We start from the raw sequence: 26,882 nt of genomic DNA on the forward strand, positions 1-26,882 counted from the left end.
TGTTCACTCGTAAAGGGTTCCACCGGAAGTGTCACTGTCAGTTAGTAATCTTATTTCTCACTCAGTAGACTAAGTCAGAGATGCCAGTATTGTAGACATTTGTGATGTTTTATGAGTAGGGTAAGATTTTCGGTTGCCGGCACCCCACCGTAACTTTTGACAGAAAGCAGATAGCATAATTTCAACAAATGTCATGTGTGTGTAATAGCAGCACTTTTTTTTGTGCCGAATACAAAAGCAAACAGACGCTTGTGCTTGTACTTTTTACTGTGCTAAAGATAAATTTTAAATGCGTGAAAATCAAAACAAAAGTTTTTCCGACTTTTTTTATAGTATCATAAATTGAATATTTATGAGGTGAAATTGATCTGGTTCGCGATTTAATACCTTTTGACAAATCGTTAAAATTGTCAGTGATATGCAGAGATGCGAAATCTGCAAATTTGTCTGTAAATTATCAAATTTTATAGTCAAGCTGCAAACTTTTTTTCGTGTGAAGACTTTTTACAGACCTTTGAAACCTCGATTGTTTGCAGAAATTCGGAAAAATTTACAGACTTTTGAAAATTGGATCGATCTGGTTGTATCTACTAGCTAAACTTATTGTATTAACTGGCCTCTCTGGTGATACGCAACACGTGAACAAATTGACATCTTCTATACATCCGTCATATAAGTAAAAACTTTGGTTCTCTGGTTCTGTTAGCCATGGCGATTCCAAAAGAAAAATTAACTTTAATGCAATGAATAATACCAAATCAAACACCAAAAGCGCCACCATCCTAATCATCGGTCAAGAGAACCAAGGTGAAGTCACCATCAGGCAATAAAGACTTTTTTCCAATACACCCCCAAAAAGAATAAATTCTGTTTTTTTCTTAGAATGATTGCAGTCTTTACTTATGTTTTTCCATTTTCAGCTAAATTTCTTAGAGTGCCGGTAGCCTAACACTTTTTTTGAAATGGCCAAAATTTATGCCATTACTAAATTGAAAGTTTTTTTTATCAATAGTTATACTATCAGTAATCAGAAGTTATAAGCTTAAAATAAGTTGGTGACGGTAACCCTAGATTTAGCACTCTCCTAGATTTAGCATGTGATAACTCTCCTTATCACCAAAAAAGAACAATCTGACACAAGTTTGACTATGAGTGTCTGGTCTGACAGAGAGAGAGAGAGAGCGCGTCATATGTCGCTTGAATGTCATATGTCGCTTCCGGTGATTCTCTCAACAGGTGTGCACGTTGTGTCGAGTATTTACCGAGAAAGAAAGAATTTTTACCCGAACTTCGACGATTCGACGTAGTTACACAGCGAGATTTTCGCTTGTAGTCCAGTGAAAAGAAAATCTATTGGACTATAAACGAAAATTAACTGGCTATAAAGCCTAAGTTGCTGTGCCATCAATCGACGTCGTCTCAAGTGAGATAACGCAAACTAGAAAGACGAAGAAGAAGAAGAAGAAGAAGAAGAAGAAGAAGAAGAAGAAGTCATATGTCGAACTATTTGAGACAATTGGTCATTAGTGTGTTATTATGCTTCCAATGACACTACTTTGGGAAAACAAGAAACAACGGAGAAATAAAATTTGTTCTATGGGATCGTAAGACCTTTCATTGAATCTAAGTATATTAAAATCGTCTTAGCAATTTTTGAAAATATTCAGTGGATACATTTTACACGCGCACACATGCAACCACAGATATCCAAAGGAATGCAATTTTGTTGATCACTTGAATATGAATTTTTTTTTGCAAAGTGGGTGCCACGATCAAACGGGCCATATTACAAGTCTTTTCAATGATTGAATTCGATGAATTTAAATTCTAATTGCTACTGCATCCACCATATTCGCCAGATTTTGCCCCCTACATCTATTTGCTGTTCTCAGATTTAAAGAAGAAACTTGCTTGAAAAAGATTTGCACACAATGATGAGGTCATCGCATAGACTGAAGTATTTTTGAGGCTGAAGAGACACCGTTGTTGAAAAGTGTTGTCGAAATGTTAATACATTGATTAATAAAATTAAAATTGGAAAAAATGTGTTTTATTTTACACATCGGGGAGTTTTTGACTTTTGACATTTGTTATTTGATGTGAATCAAAGGCGCACCCTTCCGAAACAAACGTCATTTCAGAAGACAATTTGAAAATAATGTCTCGTTCACAATACCGCAAAAAGATAGCAATATTTGTAATGTTTTAAGTAATATTTAATAATTTATAAATAATTCGAAAAACCATCTGGACATCTGGACAAACTATTGTCTTCAAACAATCCACATGCCTGATTTGGTGTCATAATACTGACGTATTAGATATAATTTGGGTAGCACTGTGTTATGCTCAATTGTAATGTGCAAAACTTTTCCCGATATGTGGTTCTAGAATTCCAATTATTTCAAACGGGAATTTCTGTCAGCTTGATGTCACAATTTCGCTTAGTTAGAACACTTATCCCATTCACAGTCACGCGCCTTATCAGCCGACTAGCAGGTATTTTGACAAACCTCCAAGAAAGTATAACTTTGCATTAATGAATAAATATTCGAATTATAAATCCCCTTCAGCTTCGGTCCTGTGGTTTAAGAAAATGATCGTTCACCGACCAGAAGCTCCAGAAACCGTGCTTCTTCATCGGGATTCGCACTTGGGACTGTCATTCATGGAGGCAAAGCAAGCGCTCTGAAACCGAGGGATGACAAAAATATGCAAATTAGCCCTCTACTACTATATATGAATAGCCAACGAAACCAGCCAGTCAGTGGCAGAAGATGACAAAAACAGCAACAACAGATGCCGCTGGGACGACGTCGCGACGGCATGACTGTTGAACATCTATCAATCGCTAAAACCTATCGATTTATACACATTTGTTTGTTAATAAAAATTTGAAAATTGCCTACATTTTCTTTGTTATCTTCGTTCAAAAGATGGTCCGTCTTTTTCGATTTGACAGGTTGCCGATGAGCGGGTGCTACCTTTCTTTGTATGATATTGGTTGGTAAATTATACTTTTTGATGTCGTTTTTACATTTGAAAACGAGAGAACTATTCTATTCCCGTTTTGTGGGGTACGTCACTGCACTTTTCCATAGGGGAATGACACTCGCGCTATTGTGACCGTTACAATAGACTAGTCACAATCTTTTTTACTTTCTTCTCTTCGAATTCCACACACTGCACGCGACTCATCGGAATCAGCGCGTCGGTTGGACAATTTTTTTTTCACTTGACATCTACGCCGCACAGAGCATAGTATGCAAAACGGGGTTCTATTTGTGTTTGACCTACGGTACCGCGCCGAAACATCCGAAGCTTGTCAAAACTGTCACAATGGCGATTGCACTTGACGCGACATTTCACTACTTCACACCCGGCAGCAAATGAATCGGAATGCTAATTAAGTGATTTATTCATTATATTTTACCGCACAGCTGCAAAATTCCCTTGTGCCACTATATGTTTGTATAATTGATAATAAAACATCCAAACTTGCAAAAACCTTCGACGTTACTGACATTTTACGATACTTGTTTACAACAACAACAACCACTACAGTGAACCCCATGGTTGGAACGATCCAAAGGTGGGTGGTTTCGCTGGGAGCACGGAGGAAATCCACCCGCCAACCACCGAAGGAGAGAAACCTGTTTCGGGCATTCGTACGTACTCAGGTTACCTCAGGAGAATCCGAGTAGATCGCGTGCGCGCTCGCGCTCCCCGGAGGATACAGCCTGTGCCGTTAGCGGGGCTGCGAAAGTATCACGTACAGGGGAGAATTCAAGCATGCGCGGCCGCCCATTTGCAATGGTATGCGTTGAGTCGACCCATGCTCACGTTGCCTAGCTCTTAGAAGGCGTTGGCTTTCGGATTCACATGGCGTCCCTGTACAAGTGAAAAAGAGACAACCCTAGATATCAAAGAAAACAACGTTTCATAGTCTGCAAACAACTGAGGGAGTGAGACACGTGGTCTTGAACACCGAACAAGTGCCAGTCGGAGGTTACTTCTGTTTGAGTGAGCTGAGCAAGGCTTCAGCCAGTCCGAAGAGGGGAAATTCGTATCGGAAAATGTGGCAGAGAAAACGTGGCAACAGAGCGCCGTCGAAGGAACAAAAGGGTGGTATCATATGTTTTTCTTTGTTCGATGTTTCTTTCCAAGCTGCGCTATCTCTTTTCCTCTTTTCAGTCTGGCTGGCGGATCATCGGCTGAAGGAAGACTCCTACCAACAACGGCGACCTGGGTTCAGCCCGCAGGCACACTTTGGCTGGCTGTGTCAGTGTAACAAACGATGAATTCTAATTGGATAAAAGGGAATAGCTACATTTTAGCCCGGTTATGGAAGGCCCGCATTGTGTGCGTGTTGTGAAAGGTATTCTCTCTTTTCTTGTGCTTTCTTTTTATTCTACTTTTTGTGTTCGCTCTATGGAACGGTGTTCTTTCAGGACTGAGAGAAACATTTCAGCTCTTTTCTTTGGCTATTCGCCTTTTGGCCTTTTATCACTCGGAAATACTTCTCTTTCTCTCGTTCGAACTTGGAGCACCGTGCCCCGCACAGCTATGGGAACGCTATTGTGCGAAACTCCGTAAAAGGATATTCTACTAGCTCGTCTCTGTGTTCGGTAGTGCCGTTTTGTGACGTTGACGTAGGAAACTATGTGCCAAGTTTGGAATGGATTGTGGGTATGCGAGGGTGAGGAGGGATGGATTCGTTTGTTGAGTTTCATGCAGAGCACTGTTCCTCTGTTGGAGCATTGTGCTGGGGTACTCTACATTTCGGCAATGAATTGAAGCAAAATCTTTTGAGAACTACGAACTACCGTTTTCGGGTGTTGTCAGGAAGAATTCACTTATAGCAAATTGAAAGCAAACAACACAAACCAAACGTCCGAAACTGTCTATCACGAAATTTCTTCATACCAAATTCTTTGTAATGTTTACGGTAAAAGGCCCATGTTTCCTACTTATTTTGGTGCTCAGTGAGCATTCTGTAAGCTCGTGAATAGTTCAAAATATTTGCAAAACACAAATAAGTTGACTCCGCAATGAGCTCCATATTGCGTTCTATTTCGAAACTATAATTCAATATTTCAATGACATAACCAAAAAACTATGCATAGTCTTCATAATAATTGGTGCAACTAATGTACGATTCAGAGGACCCGTCTCCTTGCGTCACCGTTACCGGAACGTCAGTTTCCGTCAAAATTAGTTTAATACTTTTCTTACCGGAACGATCACACGTGCCGGCCAACAAGACTTCTCGTGACGGTGACGTTGTGTAAGAATGTCTCCATAAGGATGCATTCAACTAATGTTGACGGTGATGGTGTCAGAATTTGACCGTGACGGAAGATAACGGATCGTCAGAATCGTACTTGAGACAAACTGTTATAGATTCCGATAATTGTTTGAGGAAATTTTACATTACGTGTGTATTAAAAAAATAGACTAAATAATACAAAAGATAATTAAATTAAACAAGTTCTACTAGAATTCTACGTTTCATGAGCCTTACATAAAACTTCTTTGATGCCCGGAGTTTTGTCAGTATGTTTTTCAATTCTTTCGTGACCTTGGCAATCAGCTAGAAATTTTTCAATAGATCTTTCGAATATTCGTTCGAAGCTTTCTTGACTGACGACTAGGTATAATAATATATATTTTTGAAACTGATCGTACTAATTTTCTTGTAACTCCGAAAAAAGAGCAGTAAAATTCTATTTGTATCCGAAGATCGATTAATATTTTTTTCACCCCTCAATTTTCTCAGAGATGGCTGAACCGATTTTAACAAACTTAGGCTCGTTTGAAAGCTACTGTCGGGCCATTGATCAAGTTCTAAGATCAAATAGCTGTGACTTCTGGTTCCGGAGATATAATGGAATAAGTGACGTAACCGACACAATGTATTATTTTTTTACCGCGTATGTTTCTCGGAGATGGCTTAACCGATTTTAACAAATCTAGGCCCGTTTGAAAGCTATTGTTAGGCCATTGATCAAGTTTGAAGATCAAATAGCTGTGACTTCTCCGGAGGTATGATGGTATAAGTGACGTAACCAACAAAACGCATTATTTTTTTTACCGCGCAAGTTTCTCGAAGATGGCTGAACCGATCACCTCTATTTTCGTAAAGCTCTAGTGCTCAAAAGTTTAAGCACCTCAAAAAAGTCCTCATGCAAAATTTGAGCTAAATCGGACATGCGTGAGAGGTGCTGCCCAGCGGTTAAAATTTGAAAATTGTTGATTTTGAAAAAGCACCATAGGAGGGAGTACATGGAATTTCCGAATCGAAATTTTTTTTGAAAAGATCAACTTTTTGGGAAAAATTTTGATACTTTTTTTAGTCCCAGAAAGTCGATTTAAGAAAAAAAAAATTTTTCGAGATGACACTAAATCTCGACGTTTCATGCAGTTCTAAGACTTTTGGCATCAAAATTTTTTTTTCGATTTCGGAAATTCCATGTACTTCCCCCTACGGTAATTTTTCAAGATCTATGAAAATTCCACTAAGTAGACTAAGATGGGTTTTGCCTTTCTCTATAGAAAGGGATTAGAATTGCTGGAAAAACCGACTTTCGAACGGAGCATCGGAGACCCACACACTATACTTTTTTTACCGGTGTCGGTAAAAATTTTACTGACTTTCAAACAGCTGAACAGTCAGTAAACAGTTCAGTAAAATTTACATTTACTGTATGATTGGTAAACTGGATCGCCACAACGAACTGTCAAAATTTACTGACTTTTTCATCACCTAATACCGAAGTTCGGTAAAATTTGCAAAACAAAACGTAAAAATTGAATTTTCTGAATTCTTCTATATTACTAAATCTGTAGTATTTGATACCAAATACTAAGAAATTAAAAAGGATCAGCGAAACACACAGGTTTATTCGGTGATATGTTGAGTTTAATGATTTTTGAATACATTACTTAAGACTACGCATAAACTGTTCTCCCGTCGTTGTTAAGGCAGCAATGCCCATGAGCGAATATATAAATATAAAAAAATTCTTATCCGAAGGACGACAGTCGACTTTCGCCACATTGTAGCACTAAACCAGTATCTTGAAGAAATATTGATAGTCGCCACTTATTTTCAGGATCCAGTTTCTCCAGAGTTGTCCGCAAACATGTCTCCTTTAATGGGTAATGTGAGTACGTCATATGATTGCGGAAGGATGTCATCCTGTGATGTATAAAAAATATTGTTATTTTCGATGAAATTCTATACTGTATTATATTACCTGACACCATTCTAAGATGCCCTGGAGAGGATTATCGTTGGCAGCGCCGGATACACGCAATCGTTTTGCTCCGTGACTCGGATTTTTCATCCGAATTATAGCTAAGCCCTCAAGAAATCTGCATAGAAAATTTTCATATTAATTTCGAATATACGTTTTTCGATACAATTTATTTACCGTTAGTGATGTGTGGTTACGTTTTATGTGCCACGTAATGTGCCGTACGAGCCCTTCCACGTATCCCGGAACAGGTTTACGACAAAAAAAGCAAGTGATACACTCGTCAGACAATCTTTGAAAATATTATAAATGTACTTACTGAACAGCTTCTTTACTTCTTCATCCGCAAGTAAGTCCAAAATATTGTCTATTTTAGCTGCAGTCTGCACTTTTCCGAAAAAAGCACTAATTTTTACCACTGTTAGTATTATTTGAACTTTAAAATGGCGACACTTTTGACAGGCTTTATTCTCTCCGAAAGCGTTCAGTGAAAATTACTGAAGCTCAGCACTGTTTACATATTTTTTCGGTGAGAATCGGTGATTTTTTTACGGAACGACTTAGACGTGATGACATTTCAATGTTTACAACATACGTCAGTAAAACAAAAAACAAATTTTCAGCAAAATTATCATGGAATTACTGACAACTCGTGCATATTTTACTGATGTCGGTAAAATGGAATTATTTAACGATTTTTTCTGCTAAAATTTCCTTTTATAGATTAAAACTGTAAAAAAAATTACCGAACATAGAATTCAGAAAATAAGAATTCAGTGTGCATAGTGTTATATACCATTCGACTCAGTTCGACGAGATAGGAAAATGTGTGTGTGTGTGTGTGTGTGTGTGTGTGTGTGTGTGTGTGTGTGTGTGTGTGTGTGTGTGTGTGTGTGTGTGTGTGTGTGTGTGTGTGTGTGTGTGTGTGTGTGTGTGTGTGTGTGTGTGTGTGTGTGTGTGTGTGTGTGTGTGTGTGTGTGTGTGTGTGTGTGTGTGTGTGTGTGTGTGTGTGTGTGTGTGTGTGTGTGTGTGTGTGTGTGTGCACTTTTAGAAGATATTTATACGCGCCCAATTTTCTCAGAGATGGCTGAACCGATTTTAACAAACTTAAGCTCGTTTGAAGGCTACTGTCGGGCCATTGATCAAGTTCAAAGATCAAATGGCTGTGACTTTTGTTTCCAGAGATATGATGGTATAAGTGACGTAACCGACAGAACACGTTGATTTTATCGCTCTAATATATAAGGGTGCCAATATTTTGGGATCACCTCTAATTTCGTAAAGCGCTAGTGCTTAAAAGTTTAAGCACCTCGAATAATTTCCTCACGCAAAATTTGAGCTAAATCGGACGTGTGTAAGAGGTGCTTTTTCAAGATATATAAAATTCCACTAAGTGGACTAAGAAGGGTTTTTTTAGATTAGTATCACTTTTCTCACACAAATAGGCAACGCAAATGTAAGCACTAGTTTGGAAAAATGATTCTGACTGTGTGATATAAACGCTGAAGCATGCTTTTGTGAATTATTCTAATCAATCTGAATCAATTGGTGTCAAAATTAGTATCCATAATTATTTAATAAAAGTATGAAATATATTTACATGAGACTGTTATGAAAGAAGAGAAAGGCATTATCACACCACTAGGTAGATTAAGAAAGGTTTTTTTTATTTCAAATTTCCATGAAAGCCCTCCCATCCCAACGGTAGCTCTCCTGCGTACGGGCCTGTTAAAGTAATATTTCAAAATCTCAGTAAAGCGCACTTTTTGCCGAAGTTCGGCATAATATTATGCTAAACTTGTTAGTAAACGACATATATACCGAAATCAGCAAATCCGTTTGCCGATATTTCGAACAGTGAGTTAGCTTTTACTCAACCTCGGTGAAACATCTGTCATCTAATGCCTCTTGTCAGTTTTATGAAGCACCAATTACAAATATCTGCTTATTTGTAGGTAGAGGTGTTAGGGAACAATAGAAATAATTGCCTTTAGATTAAATGTTTTTTTTGGGTTTGCTTTTGCCTTTCCATAACCTTAGCCTATGTGATAACTATTTCATGCAATAATAAAGAAAAATCCTTTGATGACTCGGTCATTCATAATTCCACCCGGATCGCTTTTGCCGAGCAAACAGTAAAATGTCTGCTGATAAGTTTGGCAATTGGCAGTTAACAATTTTGGAATGCCGAGATTCTCTGTAATTATACACTTTGCCGAGACGATTATCGAGCAATCGGCTGTGCACATTTTGTCATTTTTTGCCGATATTCAACAATAAAATTTATGTGTGTAGCCTTACTTTTGAGAAGAGGTTAAGCAACAAGACAATTTTTTGGGCTGTATGGAGAAAGTGTACACTGTAAATACGGCAGTATATTTATTTTATTTCATTTTTAATGTGGAACAAATTTTTGTTTTCTATATAGGGGTGCAAATTAGAAACTCTAGAAAAATACACGTAGAAATGTGGTCAGGTTTTGAACAATTAAAGCTCAGTCAATTTTGTATCAATTATTAATATTATGTCACCATCTGGTTGGAAATATTTCTACGTATTGATTTGAATGTTCATAGCCATGTATTTTTGATTGTATATCATTGAAATGTTGATGAATAGCTAGTAGTGTCCTATTTTGTCTGCTAAAAAACTCCGGCATACCGGATTTCCCTGCCATAGTCGACGGTTTTGGAGGAGTAAGCGATATATCAAAGGGAAAGCATCGCTCTGATTGGTCAATCGACGCAAAAGCGAAGCTGTTTGAAGCACGCGAAGCTATAAATATAAGCAAAATTATAGCTAACGTTTCAGTCCTACGCGTGCTAGAGGTAGGTTGTTGCTAGACAGCAAGTGCCATAAAACGATTTGAAGCTTTGATTGGTATCCTCTGATCTTGTGTCATGCAAGATCGGATGAAATTCATTTGTTATGTCGTTCCGCCTGAGAAATTGACAACTACTCCAGGGTAAATTTTGAGTGCATATGATTAGTTTCTAATTGATATAAGATGAGCTCGATTGATAATGAGAAAAATTTCATCGAAATCGCAGAATGGTAGTAATGGTAGAGAAACGCTATAAAAATAACTGCTTGCGTACAAAACTTGAACACAAGCTTTGCACGAAGAGAAACTTAAATATTGATATCCGTATCGCAAGCATGTACAAACATTTAATTGCATACATTTGGGCTGTCGATGTAATTTCGTCGGCTATAAAACAAATACAAATCATGATAAATAGAGTCTATATTCTGGGTTCGCTTGTTCGGTGTTGTTTCCTAATAAAGATCAATCTAAGCAAACTCTCGTGCATTTGCGGATTCAAAACTGTGACAATTATTTGAAAATGTCGATCATTAGAAATTTGTGTTGCCTTGTTCCACATCAATGGCTCGAACAACCCCATGGGGCTGATCCTTGTAGTTTTTTGTAAAATAGATGATCCCAAATAAGTAGTTTTTAAAATTGTGGCAATATTTGTTTATAATAATTTTAGACCCAGTCTTATGAAATAACGAAAAATGTTTTCACATATTGTTGTTCATTTCAAATCCATACAATGGGCCGTATGAACAAACGTAGCAAGCCTGGAATTCGAAAGTTAAGACATGTGTAGTAGAGATGGTCGAGTTCCGAAAATTTGTACCGGGTTTGGGTCCAAAAAATATATGTTTGGATTAAAAAATTTGGTCGGGTTTTTATTTATTATCATTACGGGTACGGGTCATTATCGGAAAAAAATTGTTCTCGGGTTACGGGTCGGATACGGGTAATATTTGTTTATTTTCGATCGGGTACGGGTCGGGTTTGGGTTTGGGTTTAAGAAGTTGCTTACCCGACCGTCTCTAATGTGAAGCATGTTCCTGTTAAAATAAAAGACTTTATATGCAAAATGCAGTTGAATCGTATTAATTCGTATCGTGTATCGTTAATCAAATGGGGTCAAAAATTTCGTCTATCTTTAGAAAACTCTTTTAACATCTGTCTAACATATTCAGCTGTTCCTATTTACTAAATATTACTTTGATCAATATTGAAATTGAGTTGCAGGGTTAATGATTACTGTATGTTACAGTGCTACATATATATTGGGGAATGTTAGGACAAACTTTTTAGAACATATGTTTTAATGTAAATTTAAGTGTATTCAAGTTGGGGTTACTAATTTTGCTAACAGTGGTTTGATCATACTTTTACACGATGTTAAAATTTATTCCACATATGTCTACATTTTCGAGCCATTGATTTATGAATATGTTGTTTTTTAAATGAATTTGTCTTAAATCTATTGAGTTTCGAAATTTCGAACGTGTGTGAGCCTTGAAAAAAGCGGGTTTTGTTGGTAATGTCATAGAACTTGGTAGACCTTAGTCAATGACTTAAAGGTAGCTTTCATATGTCGGGGATTTCCGCAACTCTATTTCCTTTGTATAGAGAAAGGCAAAAATAAAATCGAAGTATAGGTAGGAAGGATGCGTAATTATTTAAGAGGGTTTAAAATGTGCCCAATTGTAACATGGGGAAGAGAAGGGTTATGTTTGGGTAATTGTGACGTAATTTGTGGATGACGTTGGCTAATTTGGCTAATCTGCCATCGAAACAGACAGAAGAAAAGGGTGGACATAGCAGGGTATGTTTGATATCTCTTCTGGATTATGGCGTTAGCTTTCGAAGCAAATTGGAATTTCGATTTGAAACACCCACAAACTTTACCATGCGCTTTCGTCAGTTTTCTAACAAAACTGTTATTTTTATGACACGAGTCTTTTATTTCGGTGCATCGTTAAAATCATTCGAAATTTTCACTCGCGCGTGTGTTAACTTAATCCGTGCCTTTATTTCTTCTTCTTAGCTTATGTTTTCATTAGTATTACTAAGGGGTTCGTCATGGAAACTATTTTTTGAATATTAGAATAAGAAATATCAAGTCGTCTAATTTTCTTCCCGATTTTGTCACTGATATTATACACTTGCTAGCATAAGTAGTCACGGAACTTGTATTCTGCTTTCTGGATTCTGCTTTGTGCATTTCTCAATGGTAATATGAGTATCAATAAATTTAATTGGTTAATGAATTTGCTTAATGTGTCGAATCGATCATTTTACATTGCCCTTAACATGATTACAATTAATCAAGTAACTGTAAAGGTTGGTCAAACGAAGCATCCTTTCTAATTTAAATTCAACAAAAGCACATCCTTTCGAACCGATTGAATCAAGTAATATGCGTCTTTCATTAACTCGAAAATACCTTTACCTCTGTCCTGCCCTGGTTTCAGTTATGTTTCGAAAAGCAATATCTCATACTATCAAAACGCCTCTGCCGCAATAACGACAACCGCGAACAGAAAATGAACGAACCGAATATAAAAAAGCATCCTTTACATTTCAACATTTTATTCGTTCCTTTTTTTCTATTTTCCCATTATCACAGCACAAGCACTCAACAACACAACAATTGCAAATAAAACTTTTCCATTTTCCTACTCGATTCATTTTTCTTTCCCACTTACAATATAGCAGTTTTTTTTCCTCCATTCCATTGAGCATTGTGCGGTGGTGCGCCTTCTCCTGAGCCATCCCCCACCAGCCGACCGAACGAGGCACCACACTTCTCCATTCGTATGGATAGGTACACTACTATCTAAGCCGCCTGCCAAGTCCAACTGTGCTTGGAACTCCAATTTTTCACACGAGAAAAGAAAAATCATTTTCTCGCTCACATTCAATCTACTTTCGGCTGGCTGTGGTAGAGTTGCTGGCATCCATTATTGTTTGCGTCTTTTTTCTCGAACGGAAAAGCGAATCAGTGGTAAAAATGGGGAAAAAACTTCAATATCATTATTTTCAAGCATATAATAATACCACTCACACAATGTCTGCTGACTGGTTTTCGGTGAAAAGTGTTTTGTCTGAGAACCCCACTTCCTCCTTTTCCTCCTCTTGGCTGGTAGTATCCCTCAGGGAGGGATGGAAATGAAAAGCAGATTCTTCGCTCGCCATTCCCCATTCGCTATCTTTCTCCGCCTCTTTCTGGGCGAAAAACCATTTCAGTCGGATCGGTCGTTATTTCTGCCGACGCTGTTATTGCCGCGAGTGCGATGTAACAAAAAGTGATAATAATGACGGCGATGATAACGCGGAATACTGAATGCTGCTTTTTGCGCCGTGCATTCAGGACCCAGCACAACAATTGGACCCAAGAGTGAGTGAAAGGAGCGCCGATTTTCAACTACACTAGCGCAATTTTCCCTGCTTTGAATGAACTAATGGCGAATGGTGGGTGTCTTTGTTTGCGGGAATGTTTTGAATAGTTAACGAAACTTGGCAGGGGAGTGGGAAAAAAGGATCGGGCTCAGTCAGGGTGTTTAATTAAAAGATATGCATGGGATCAACGAGTCTAAAACTCATTAGGTGGGAGGATTGAAACACGGAGATAAGTGATTGGTGCATTGAATTACTCTGGATGTTTGACTCTTCAAATGTTGCTATAGATATTACAACAAACTGTAGAATTTAACTTATAATGAATAGATACCATAACAAGCAGCTAAAAATTCTTACAAATTTTTTCAACTGGAGCTAATTCAGGACGCACTAAATAATTCTCTGATGAAAATATAGTTAAACTCTTTATATTAATTTTTTAAGCATAACTAACCATTGATTTGAAATTATAGTTTTCTCTCTTGAAAAATCGATGCATTCTAATTCAGTTTTTCGCTGAGTGTGATAAGAGGTTTTCGTTTCTTAATTCCGAGCGTGGATTGAAAGAAACTATGGCTTGCTTAATAAGTGATTTCTAACAATATTTGCAAAATGTTGATTTTTTCCTTAAATTTGCTTGTAAAAAAATGATTAAAATCTTCATTCCACATTTCTCGACGTGAATTTATATTAAAAGACGGGTTGGGTCTAACACTTTTGAAAAATCATTTATTTTTTTCTTTGTATTTTCTTTTAGTAAAACATATCAAGAAATTCTAATAAAAGAAAAAAAAAATAGATTGTTTCAAAATGTTTGGAAGTAGGGCCTCCCTTGAGTAATAAATTGTTTTCATTGATTTTATAGTCAAAAATTTTAAACGTTTGTTACTTTGGGGAAGTTTTACAGCTACAAAATGGCGGATTTTTTTCGTGAAAAATCATAGTTTTCACTTTGAACAACCACCAAAAATAAAAAAATAAACAGAAACGTTGGAGTATAGAAAAACTTCCACTCTAACTATGTTGCTTTGATTTGTTCACTTCTGATTAATCTGCGCTGAGATACAGTGGACACCGCTAATCATGATTTTTAAGAAGCGTTCTCAAAAACACCTCTTCACCGACTTATAACTCAATACACTGAGGTCTCTTTTTACGCGGGGGATAGGTATCGCGTACACAAAACCCGCCCAAAAAATCGACTTCGGGACTTCGAGACCGCGTAGCTTCGGAAATCTGCGTAGAGAAAAATCGCAAAATGGAAAAATATTTATGCCAAATGTCTTAGAAGATTACACCAGATTTCGACGTTTCATGCATTTCTAAGACAAAATGTGAAAACCGTGTTACTTGAGAAATCCGCGTAAAAAAACAGCTTAACTTTGAAAATCCGCGTAAAAAAATCGCGTTACTTAAGAAGTCCGCGTAAAAAGAAACCGTGAGTAAAAATTTCACGAGGTAACCGATTTTACAATAAGTGTTATTGTTTTGTAGTATTAGTATCTGCGAACATGTTCGTGAAATATTTCGTCGACATTCGAATTCTTATACTATTTTTAGTTACATTAACTTTTATATATCATTTCATTGTAATGCTCCCTGATAATCAAGTTCTGTTTCGAATTATACGAAACTTTGCAAATGGATAAACAACTATTTTTGTCATAGAATGACGAGAAAATTGTTTAAAAATGTTCAATTTCACTAGAATTTCTACTTAAATTTTTCAAAGAAATCGATATTAAAGTACCTTCTTCACGCGATTTTTGTTTCTGTTAAATGCTAAAATGTTGTATATGTTATTGGTTTTCATAATCCACCAAAAAATTTTTGTGCTCAAATAGGGTTTTTGAAATATTTGATTTTTTGTATTCGCGCGCTGTATGCAAAGTGCACCGCGCGAGCGAATCGGTAGGGTGCGATGTCGTCGGTGTGATTGAAGCGAGCTGCGACAGGTTTGCACAAGTAGGCATAGAAAATGATTTTTTGCGTTTCTTATTTCAACTTTTTTAAATTGTAGTATTTCGATGAGTTTTAGCTGTAATATATAAGAGAAAATGAATAATATGAAAATGGCATCATTACAGTAATAGGAAGATTAAATCAGGTTTTTCTATTAAATGTACGTAAGGAAATTCATTGATCACATATTATTTTACAATTTTTTTTTATTTTTTTACGTGTGTAGGGACGCGAAAATAGTCAAGAAAAAACAAAAGTTTGTGATCATTCCGGAAAAAAGATTAACGACACAAGTTCAGTGCATTTACTGCACTTCATGAGAAAGACTATAAAATTAGGACCGAATGGAATTCTTTCGCAGCCTCCTCACATGGGAAAAAGTTATCTTTGGAAGAACCGTAAAAAGACACGCGTATAAAATTAGTTTACATCAAATCAAAACCAATCGAATTCCAACTGATCATAATCTAATCAATTGAGTAAAGGATTCATTTTAAAATATAAACTGACTTTTGCATGATAAACGAACCAGACATACAGGATAGACAACAGCAACGTCGATTTAAAAACGTAATGACGAATAAAACTACACGCGAAATGAGATTTTTCCGTCAACGGAAAATTTGTTGTAAAAGTTCTGTTCAAACCACCAGAAAATATAGAATAATCTGGAGTCGAACTTGTGAAATAATATGTAATTAATAAATTTCCTGACATATACAACCTTTTTGGAATTAAAAAAAAACACGTAAAAAAAAACCCAGTGTATTTCTCCATGAAAAATATACAAAATGTTGTTCGAATGATGCTTTTTATCATTCAAAACATTTGAATTTATTTTGTTAAACGAAAATTCTGAAAAAAATCGCAAAAATTATGTTTTTACTCATTTGCTCATTTCTCATTTCTCATTTCTCATTTCTCATTTCTCATTTCTCATTTCTCATTTCTCATTTCTCATTTCTCATTTCTCATTTCTCATTTCTCATTTCTCATTTCTCATTTCTCATTTCTCATTTCTCATTTCTCATTTCTCATTTCTCATTTCTCATTTCTCATTTCTCATTTCTCATTTCTCATTTCTCATTTCTCATTTCTCATTTCTCATTTCTCATTTCTCATTTCTCATTTCTCATTTCTCATTTCTCATTTCTCATTTCTCATTTCTCATTTCTCATTTCTCATTTCTCATTTCTCATTTCTCATTTCTCATTTCTAATTTCTCATTTCTCATTTCTCATTTCTCATTTCTCATTTCTCATTTCTAATTTCTCATTTCTCATTTCTCATTTCTCATTTCTCATTTCTCATTTCTCATTTCTCATTTCTCATTTCTCATTTCTCATTTCTCATTTCTCATTTCTCATTTCTCATTTCTCATTTCTCATTTCTCATTTCTCATTTCTCATTTCTCATTTCTCATTTCTCATTTCTCATTTCTCATTTCTCATTTCTCATTTCTCATTTCTCATTTCTCATTTCTCATTTCTCATTTCTCATTTCTCATTTCTCATTTCTCATTTCTCATTTCTCATTTCTCATTTCTCATTTCTCATTTCTCATTTCTCATTTCTCATTTCTCATTTCTCATTTCTCATTTCTCATTTCTCATTTCTCATTTCTCATTTCTCATTTCTCATTTCTCATTTCTCATTTCTCATTTCTCATGTTCAAATTTATTTATTTTAAATTACTGGTCGACAACAGGTATCAGCCAATTAACAAATTCTGGTTATCTACTAAATGCCTGTTTGTCAATCAATTACATATTTAATCTTCCAACCATTCTCTGCTTGGATTCATCACTTTCTGTTGGGTGTTTGATACAAGTGGTCTCATTTTTTTATTCGAAGATTACTTTATACTTATAAAAAGCATTTTAAATGGAATCTTCAATATCTTACTGACATGTCAAATCACAACAAAATTACATTCAGAATGACCAGCGGTTATTATGAAAACTTGAAAGAAATGAATGAAAAACGTTGAAAAAGAAATACAGTCTGGCTTTTTGAATCAAATTACTTCATTTCGTCGCCATTTGGTCGGATTTTCTCTATTCAAGCCAGCCAGTCGTGCAACAAATCGTCTCAGAAACAGAATGGAACAAAAGCCAATAGTCCAAAAATGCGCGACCAACCGGCCTGAAACAGAGCGAGACAGAACTGCTAGCTGGTGGCACCTGCCAGTGCTGTCCCTTGACTTTTACATGCTTCGATCGTCTTAATTCGATTATTTACAACACCGACATTGAACGCGAAGAAGTGAGGTCGCGCTTTCCACTATATCCAGCACAACACAATTCGACAGAATCAATCCATTCCCGACCGGCGGTCCTTTCTTCGTTTCGACTTTCGGTCGAACAAAGGACACCGGTTTTTGTTGCGGGGGAAGAAATTAGATCAACTGTTAGCTAGTTGGTTCCGTTCGTCGTTCACAGTAAAAAGTTTGATGGTACGCTCGCGTTCAATTCACGGATGATTTCCGCCGAAAAGTCAAGCCGGCTGTTTTAAGCTAGAGGGTTTTGTTTCGTTGTTCGAGAAAAAGGGAACAGAAACACGAAAAACGGTTCCGAAAAATAGCAGTTTGAAAGAAGTCAACTTCATTGTCTGTCCGGTTTGGGTTGGATTTTCGACCTTTCATCAGTTCAGTCCGTCGCGAATCGTGCTACAAAATGGCGAATTGAGTGTTTCGAAACCACGAGTTGGCCTTTTGTGGGCTTTTCAATGCTCCGTCAGTTGGGCAGAGCCATTCTGTTCGGGTAGGATTTATCTGGAGAAGGGAAATGAGAGTTTCATTCTTGATGCAGATCGATTTTATAGCTCTTCGAACAATTCGAAATCGTTTATATTTTGATTTCCATTAATAATGAGAATGTTTGTTGTTTTATCATATTGATAGTTTTATTTTCAATTATAGGAACAGCCTTTGATGACATTCCTGGTATTTGAAAATAAATCGTAATCATATTTATTATTCATGATTGATCTAAATTACTGGGTAGTTCTAGTCTAGTTCAATAACTGAACATGACAAATGTCATATCCTGTCATGGCTTGTTAGTTTTTGAATAGTTTCAACGAACTGAAACGCAATATTGATTGGAGAAATATTTTTCTATATCGGATTAATAATTATGCCTGAACAATAACGTTCTCACCTGTTCGACGGTATATGCCAAGCCCACGGCCCACGTGTCTACACTTGAGTCGGCCGACCCACTAACGAAGCCATTGCCCGTTTGTTCCAGACCAGTACCACAATAATACTACAAAGCCTGAATGTAATTCAATGTCATCAGTAATGCACGATACCACCTATGGTAACAAAACCAAATAATTCGAAATAATGGCTAACAATCGTCAATAGAAAGGGAAAAAAGCTTCACTGAAGGCTGAAAAGCAGGAACCCCTTTTGCATCACCTTCTTCCTACGTAAAGCAGCAGCGGCACTCGAAAATGCGCGCTTCTGTTACAATTAACCAATTTGCATATTGTTGATATTTGTTGCACTACGGCGACAAATATATTACGCTCCGACGGTATCGAAACCCAGGAGCTCTCCGTGGGTAGGATGCAGTTTCATTCGACCTACCCTCGACCATTTCTACGCCTCCTCCCCACGTTCAGTTCACTCTCACTTTTCATCGTTCCTGCGATGCGATGATGGTTCGAGGCTTTACAAATGTCAACCCCTCTCAACTCGTTTTCGACAAATCCTCGTTTGCCGGCAAACACCGTGGCATTGGCTGTTCTCAGTTCTTCCGATGGGTTCAAATTTGAAATCGGTAACAATGTTGAACGGTGCAATCAGAATGAGGCACACTTCGGTACCATTCAAGCCATATATTTAATATTCAAATTAGTTTGATTTATGAGCGACATTGCCGGTCGATGCCACAATAGGTACGGGCCAAGTGTTCGAGACGGCAAATCATGTTCGCCTGACACCTACCGCGATGAGAGTGCAATGTGGTTTGAACCTCTCTATGCTTTGTTGCTGTGTTGATATTTCATGTCGGTAATGGTGACATGAACTCAAGCTTTGCAACCAAAATTTTAATTCGTATTCAAAATATGTCTTAGCATTAGTTTTCTATTTGCACATTACCGGGGAACACGAAAAGAAATCCGTTGAAAAATCATGAAACCAATCATTTTATCTTCTTATGAAGACATGATAATTACCCACCTTTCAACATTCACTTTTAAGAGGAATTCTAAAGAATTCGGTACTAGCTGAGCAATTTTTTTCCTATCTGGTGTTAGAGTTAAAACTCTAATTGCACTGGTTCGCCAGCAGTTCCTCTTTAAATTGAATGTTGACAAGTGGCTTATTGGCCGTAGTAAAAAAATACGCGACATGTGTTTCATTGTGCAAAAGATTATTGGGAAGGCAAAAACCAGACATTAAAGAAACAAAAACTGTTTAAAATGTTCACTTGATCATATATTTGGAAATTATAGCCTGGTTACACCTTTTATTCGGCAAACATCGAAGTAATGGTTTGTATGATTACATCTATTCTAATATATTTAGTTTTGTTTTGTCTTACTTTACTATGGGGTGCCTTTTCAAAATTCAATATAGGCAGAACCTAATCATGAATAAATTTTGCTCTATGCCATCGGAAATATATTTAGAAATTTATGATAAAATTTTCAATATTAGAATATAACCACAAATAACACAAAATTTGTTTCCAAGTGTTCCAAAATGTTTGGTATGAGCAAGCATTAAGGTGAAATTCAGCGGAAAAACAAGGCGCGCAAAATTTAAACCGCATGAATTTAACGAATCATCTTACAAAGCGTATCGTGCAAACCGATACATAGGAATATGAAATATTTTCAGTGATTCAGTGCAGAGGCTTGCGACGCGTTTTGTTCGCTAGTAAAACAGGTACTAACTATACATGGTTAAAAACCATGAGTATTAATGATTAGGAATGATTATAAACCATGAGTATTAATGAGTACATTAAAATTGCCTCACTCTTGACTGTACGGGGCAGGAAATCAATTAAAAATTAAAAGCTAGCCGCATAACTTTTTTCTGTCATGATTTTGTACGTTTATAACTCAGACATTTGTTCATTGATTCATATCATTTAACTATCAATAGAATCACAAACATTTAACTTGAACGCGTATTGCATCGTCGTTTTAGTATTTCAATAGCAGGAGTAAACTATTGAAAAATTGGTTTGAATCGACATTTATTTTCACAAGTTAATCAATAGCAGTTCTGTTTCGGTCGGTATAGGGAGGCTTTGCGTTACGCATGAAGAAATATCGCATAAATCGGAATGAATAAATATGTGCTGTGTAACATTTTTCTGTTCAGTCAACGTCTGCCTTTATGAAGAGCGGATAGTCATCTGCTCGGTTTCCAGTATGCGGATATGTCAAATATGTCAAGCATGTTCTCGTTTGCTACACATCGTTTTCGTTTGGGTGAGTGTTCACAGAAATGCAGTTCACTACTAATTTTGGTTCAACGGTGAACGATTGGGTTGCAGGTTATGCTGGACTAACAGAGTGAGCTATCCATATTTTTAAGTGAGAGTTACCATATTTTTAAACGCTTGTAATTAAGTGATTTGTAGATGGATTTATACTATTAAACAACCAATAGGTGTGAAAACATTGAACTCAAACGTGTATAGTATTATATAATATATATTATTTATAATAAGTACTTTTGATAAATTGAATTGACTGATGCTTAAGCATTCTGGCACGTCAATTAGCTTGATAAGTAGATGTCGAAAATAATACCATATGGTAACTTCATATTTTTTTGTAAGTAGTCACAGTATCAGCAGTCCCTTGCTTCAGTTCTTCAGTGGACCCTTGATGAGATTTGCGTCTATGAGCTTCTATGTATTTTAAATCAACACACAGACGTTCCTAGGCTAGGGTGCTTACTTGGTCACTGTTTTCTTGTGCTGAATAATTTTTTTAAATTGTTGTTATAATGTTTGTTCATGTTAACGCATAGAAAAATATTGTAAAAATAACTAAATTTTCACGCAACGATTTATTTTATTGAAATAGTGACAAAAGAAAATTTGGATTAGTATAGCAAATATTGTTGCTTGAAAATACAAAACTAGATATTTGATTTTTCTCAGTGGATTAGTTTGTTTCAATAAATATTTTGATTAAAATAACATATTTCATTTGTGCTTTCCTGTCAATTTCTTGACAAATAATTCCATACTGACTTTAACTTGAAAAATCAGTTGAAATTTAACTAACTTTAGATAAAGATCTAAAGAAAATAAAAGCACATAAATTTTCCTTCTAAGACACGTGTAAACTTTTTTGATTATTCACGAGAGAGAAAAATATCTGGTTTATAAGGAATAAAACTGATACGGTTTGTTCAAACGATAAACTTAGTTGTCATTACACAAATAAGTTTTTTGTTATCAGATGTTTTAAAATTGGGTGATATTCTGGGTTCTTTCACGTCCTATGATGGCGGTATATTTGGCTCCGTATTGTCAATATTGTTTCAAATCTCTACATATGGACATTTTGGAACGGGTTCAATGATTAGGTCACTATATCGATGTTGTTGCAAATGCTTACAATATTGCTATTTTTAGAACGGGAATAACGAATAGATGACAAAACGTAATGTTTAAAGCCATTTTCAAATTCAAGATGGCGTCTTTCTGGATTATCAAGTTGGATCAGGAAATTGATGGTTTGGAGCATTTCAAGAACCAAAATGGTAATTTCCGATTTGTCGATGTTCTTTTGTCCGGGATGGTGTTCAATACATAGCGCGTTGGTTTTACAAGTCAGTTCACGTATGTTCAAGTCCCGATCTCAGTTCGTGCTCACATCTCATCCGACACAGTCGAAAATCGTTTACGGTCAAAACAACAGAAACAAAGACAATACGCCAGTGAACAATAGAGTGTACGGAATGGTCAAATACGAATTCACAAAGCCTGAAACTTGGCCTGCAAGACCGAATTCAATTTGTATAGATTTGAAGCGTTGCAAAGTTAGACCAGCTGGAAATGAAATTGAAATCTTACTTAAAGAACGAATGCATCTAGACGCTAATAATGTAAGTGAGATTCAATTCAACAAGGCGTCTAACTGTGTGTACATTATGTTTAAACGTGAAAGCGATGCACTTGCATTCGCTTCGGTTAACAACGAGGTACACAGCGTTGAGTGTGACAACATTAAATACAAAATCCCTGTGCACATGGTGGACAATGCCATAGAAGTACGCGTGCATGACCTTCCCCCGCAGGCCACCGATATGCTCGTTCGGGAGAATATGTCTCAGTTCGGTGAAATCCTTTCCATCGAAAGGGAAGTATGGCGGAATTTTTCCCCGGCATTCGGAATGGCGTGCGAGTTGTGCGTATGCAACTACGTAAGGCAATTCCATCTTACATCATTTGTGATCAAGGTGGGACACGTCTGTGTAAAACGTTGATTACCTATGAAAATCAGCTGGTTGCATGTCAGTTTTGTGAACAACCTGCACACTACGGTAAACCTTGCACTGAAACTGCGAAAAACACATCTTCAACCATAGACAAGGCAACCGTTCAACAACGAAAACTAGTGAGCGCAGTACTCATGTTTCACCATCAAACCAACCAGCAACTGCAACCAATGTACAACTAGGCGCATCTAAAGCAAGTAGCAACGAGCTCAAGACTTCGAACAACAATACAACCAATGAGGCAATGGATGACGAGATGAGCCACGAACAAAGTGCCCCTCAACCCTCGCAGGAGGGAAATGGAAGCTCTTCTCCTCCTAGAAAAGAGTGACAACGAGATCCACTTCAAAAAATTCTATATTTAAAAAATCGGCTAATTCGGCCTCGTAAAGCTTGTACGCAAATAGGCCTGAATAAAAATATCTTTAAAAAAACAAGTCCCAATCTGGAAGAATTCATAGTGTCAGTAGGACCGTAGTACTAGCCATGCAATGATTCTGTACGCTAAGAATCGGCTGCGAAACAGTTGAAACAGAAAGGCCAAGTTCCACAAAAGGAATGTACTTTGCTTTTTGATATTTTTTAAAAATCTCACATTAGGTGTTACTCAAATATTGAATAATACTATATATCATCATTTGATTTCTCAAGTAAATTGCTGAAAACAATCTGCAATCCCACAATTAACAATAAGCGCAATACAATATAATATGCTCCTTTGAGACGAACTTCCCATGCGGAACTTTTACACTGACAACTCATCACTCCTATTTTGGACAAAAAAACACACTAAATGTGTCTGAAAATATGTTTAGAATAAAAATTAGTTCGTGATTCAATAAATCAAAAATCTACGTAAAATTCAAAATTTGAAATTCTAAGTGATAAAGACAGGCTTCCAAAAAAGAAAAATCTGACGGTAGATATTTGATAGCTTTTATAATTGAGCATGCGAAAGAAAATCTGTAAAAATGATGTGACAATATTCTATAATTATGCTTAGATATCCAGAAAAATAAAGCAATTTTTGAATAAATACACCAAAACCTCCATTTACGAACTAAACGGGGGCTCGTAAATGGAGGTAGTTCGTAAAAAAAGTGTACGTTATTTGAAATTTACTTCGTAAAAAAAGTTTTGTGTAATGAATGTGAAAACCCCCAATCACATGGCCATTTTCGGTACGGATGTGATAAGTGAGTGCAAGAAAATTATGTTTGGGGTCGGTTCAAAATCCAAGATGGCGATTTCCGGTTTATCGATATTCCTTAATCATCCTTACAATGTGGGTATTTTCGGAACGGGATTGATGAGTAGTTGACGGAAAACGTTGTTTGAAATGGTTCGGAAATCCAAGATGGCGACTTCCGGTTTGTCGATATTCCTTAAAAACCCTTACAATGTGGGTATTTTCGGAACGGGATTGATGAGTAGATGACGGAAAACGATGTTTGAAGAGGTTAGTTACGGTTTTAAATTTCGACATTCTAAAAATTAATATTGAGTCGAAAAGGTTCCTTTATCAGGAAGAAGAGATTGCCATACTGAAGAGGTGTACATTGTTTCATCCGATTCGGAGAAAGTCGATCCTGTCAGTTTATCTGATATTTATTTCTAGAATTGTTCATAAATGTTAGAAAATCAGTGTCATGTGGTTGTCTAACTGACTCTTACCACTTGAGCCAAACAATATCCCGTTTTCTCAATTGCTTACAAAATGTTAAATCATATTCCGACGGGCCAGTTGACATGAGATTTTGACAAGTTTAAATAAACACAAATGTGTCGTGATGACAGTAACAGTACTTTTTTCGACTTTATCACGTACACTAAAACAAATGAAATTATGAAATGAAAATTAAAAAAATGAAGAACACGGTTAATGATTTGAAACCAAATTTTTATGTTTGTGGTTGCTTCCAAATATTAGATTGAGACTTCCAGTTGTTCAATAAAATATTGAAAGCATACAATATAACTATAACAATATAAAATTATTATAGCTGGTCAGACGTGTACTTGTTATGGTCATATCGAAAATATAGTACAATATTCAAACAATAATTATTAGCAGAAAACACCTTTGTCAGAAGCATAACATCCTTCTAAACGATATATAATCATATCGTAATGATCGTCAAAGAATACCGATATAACTGAACTCACCATTTTGATTTTTGAAGCGCTTTCAAACATAATTTCCCGGTATATACTCATCAAACCCGTCCCGACAATACCCATATTGTAAATGTTTTCAAGCAATATCAAAGAACCGGAAGACGCCATCTTGGATTTCCAAACCCCTTCAAACATCGTTTTCCGTTATCTACTCATCAATCCCGTTCCGAAAATACCCATACTGTAAGGGTTTTTAAACAATATCCATGAACGGAAGTCGCCATCTTGGATTTTCGAACCAAACATCGTTTTCCGTCATCTACTCATCAATCCGGTTCCGAAAATACCCACATTGTAAGGGTTTTTAAGGAATATCGTCAAACCGGAAGTCGCTATCTTGGATTTTCGAACCACTTCAAACATCGTTTTCCGTCATCTACTCATCAATCCCGTTCTAAAAATACCCATACTGTAAGGGTTTTTAAACAATATCCATAAACGGAAGTCGCCATCTTGGATTTTCGAACCACTTCAAGCATCGTTTTCCGTCATCTACTCATCAATCCCGTTCCGAAAATACCCACATTGTAATTGTTTTTAAGGAATATCGTCAAACCGGAAGTCGCCATCTTGGATTTCCGAACCACCTCAAACATCGTTTTACGTCATCTACTCATCAATCCCGTTCCGAAAATACCCACATTGTAAGGGTTTTTTAAGGAATATCGTCAAACCGGAAGTCGCCATCTTGGATTTCCGAACCACCTCAAACATCGTTTTCCGTCTTCTACTCATCAATTCCAGTCCTAAAATACCCACATTGTATGGGTTTGTAAGGAATATCCACAAACCGGAAGTCGCCATCTTGGAATTCCGAACCACTTCAAACATCGTTTTCCGTCATCTACTCATCAATCCCGTTCCGAGAGTGTTCGTAAACGGAAGTTTGGGTGTAATGCATCCGTAGATTTTTAACAGTTCATGGGGTAGATCTGTGGAAAAGACAGAAATCCGTAGGGTTGGCATCGCTGGTTCTAGATACAAGGAATTGATTCTTCACAGAATATTTCCACTGATTTGTAAAACATCTTTAACTCTTACCCAGCCGTCTTTTTGATGTTAGAATAAGCTTCCATGAGCGTAAACCGAGAACTAAATTCGATTACAAGTTTGGAACACCAACTAATGAAATCAGTTGAAATGTTAAAACTATCATGTTTAACCACTTTGTTTAATTTGTTCCATAGATATACAAACACAAGATATATTAAACCACAGGCTGTATATAATGAATAAGGCAGTTGTTCAAACAAGTTAAAAAAAAAACGTCTCGCGGGTTATAGCAAAAGTATATGCCAGATTTCAACACGTTGCTTGTATTTCTGAGGTTCGATTCACCTGAAATGTTTAAATGAATTCTTAAATGCGAAATCGCAATATTGCTTAAAGAGTGCATTATTATAAGCGTCGTTTTTCAAAAACACATTGTTCAAATAATAAATTAAAATCATTCAGATAATTTCAATTAAAATTAATTTTCAATAGAAATTTGTCTTGTGCGTTTCACTATTTTGCTATTCGAAGGCATAGCATATCATTTCAAAAATTAGCTAAATTTAATAAGACGGGTGGGTAATGAAACTGACATTCGGAAAAAAAATTAGCGAATTCTATACCTATTTATTATAAAAAAGATAAACACACATAATAGAAATACATTTATGTCCAATGTAACCAAAAATTTGTAATAATTGCATTTTTCATGATACCGTAAGTAAAATGTTGACGGCAACCGACGTATAACCGACTGAATCATAAAGCAATATGTATGTCGTAAATTAAAATTAAGAGAA

The 26,882-nt window shown here is 36.3% G+C and overlaps 1 protein-coding gene across 5 annotated transcripts in view; it reads right to left on the reverse strand.

Moving 5' to 3' along the window:
- The window catches only part of LOC131439261 (SOX domain-containing protein dichaete), a 150,781-nt gene extending 147,224 nt beyond the window's left edge, over nt 1-3,557 (reverse strand). Inside the window, exon 1 of one of the 5 annotated variants that reach the window (XM_058610059.1) lies at nt 2,910-3,557. The gene's annotated coding sequence lies outside the window, so the exon portion shown is untranslated. The remainder of the gene's footprint in view (nt 1-2,909) is intronic. The other 4 variants (XM_058610063.1, XM_058610062.1, XM_058610061.1 and 1 more) reach the window with 4 other exon arrangements.
- Nucleotides 3,558-26,882: the final 23,325 nt, after the last annotated feature.

The sequence above is a fragment of the Malaya genurostris genome, chromosome 3 (genome assembly GCF_030247185.1).
Source record: "Malaya genurostris strain Urasoe2022 chromosome 3, Malgen_1.1, whole genome shotgun sequence".
NCBI lineage: Eukaryota > Metazoa > Arthropoda > Insecta > Diptera > Culicidae > Malaya > Malaya genurostris.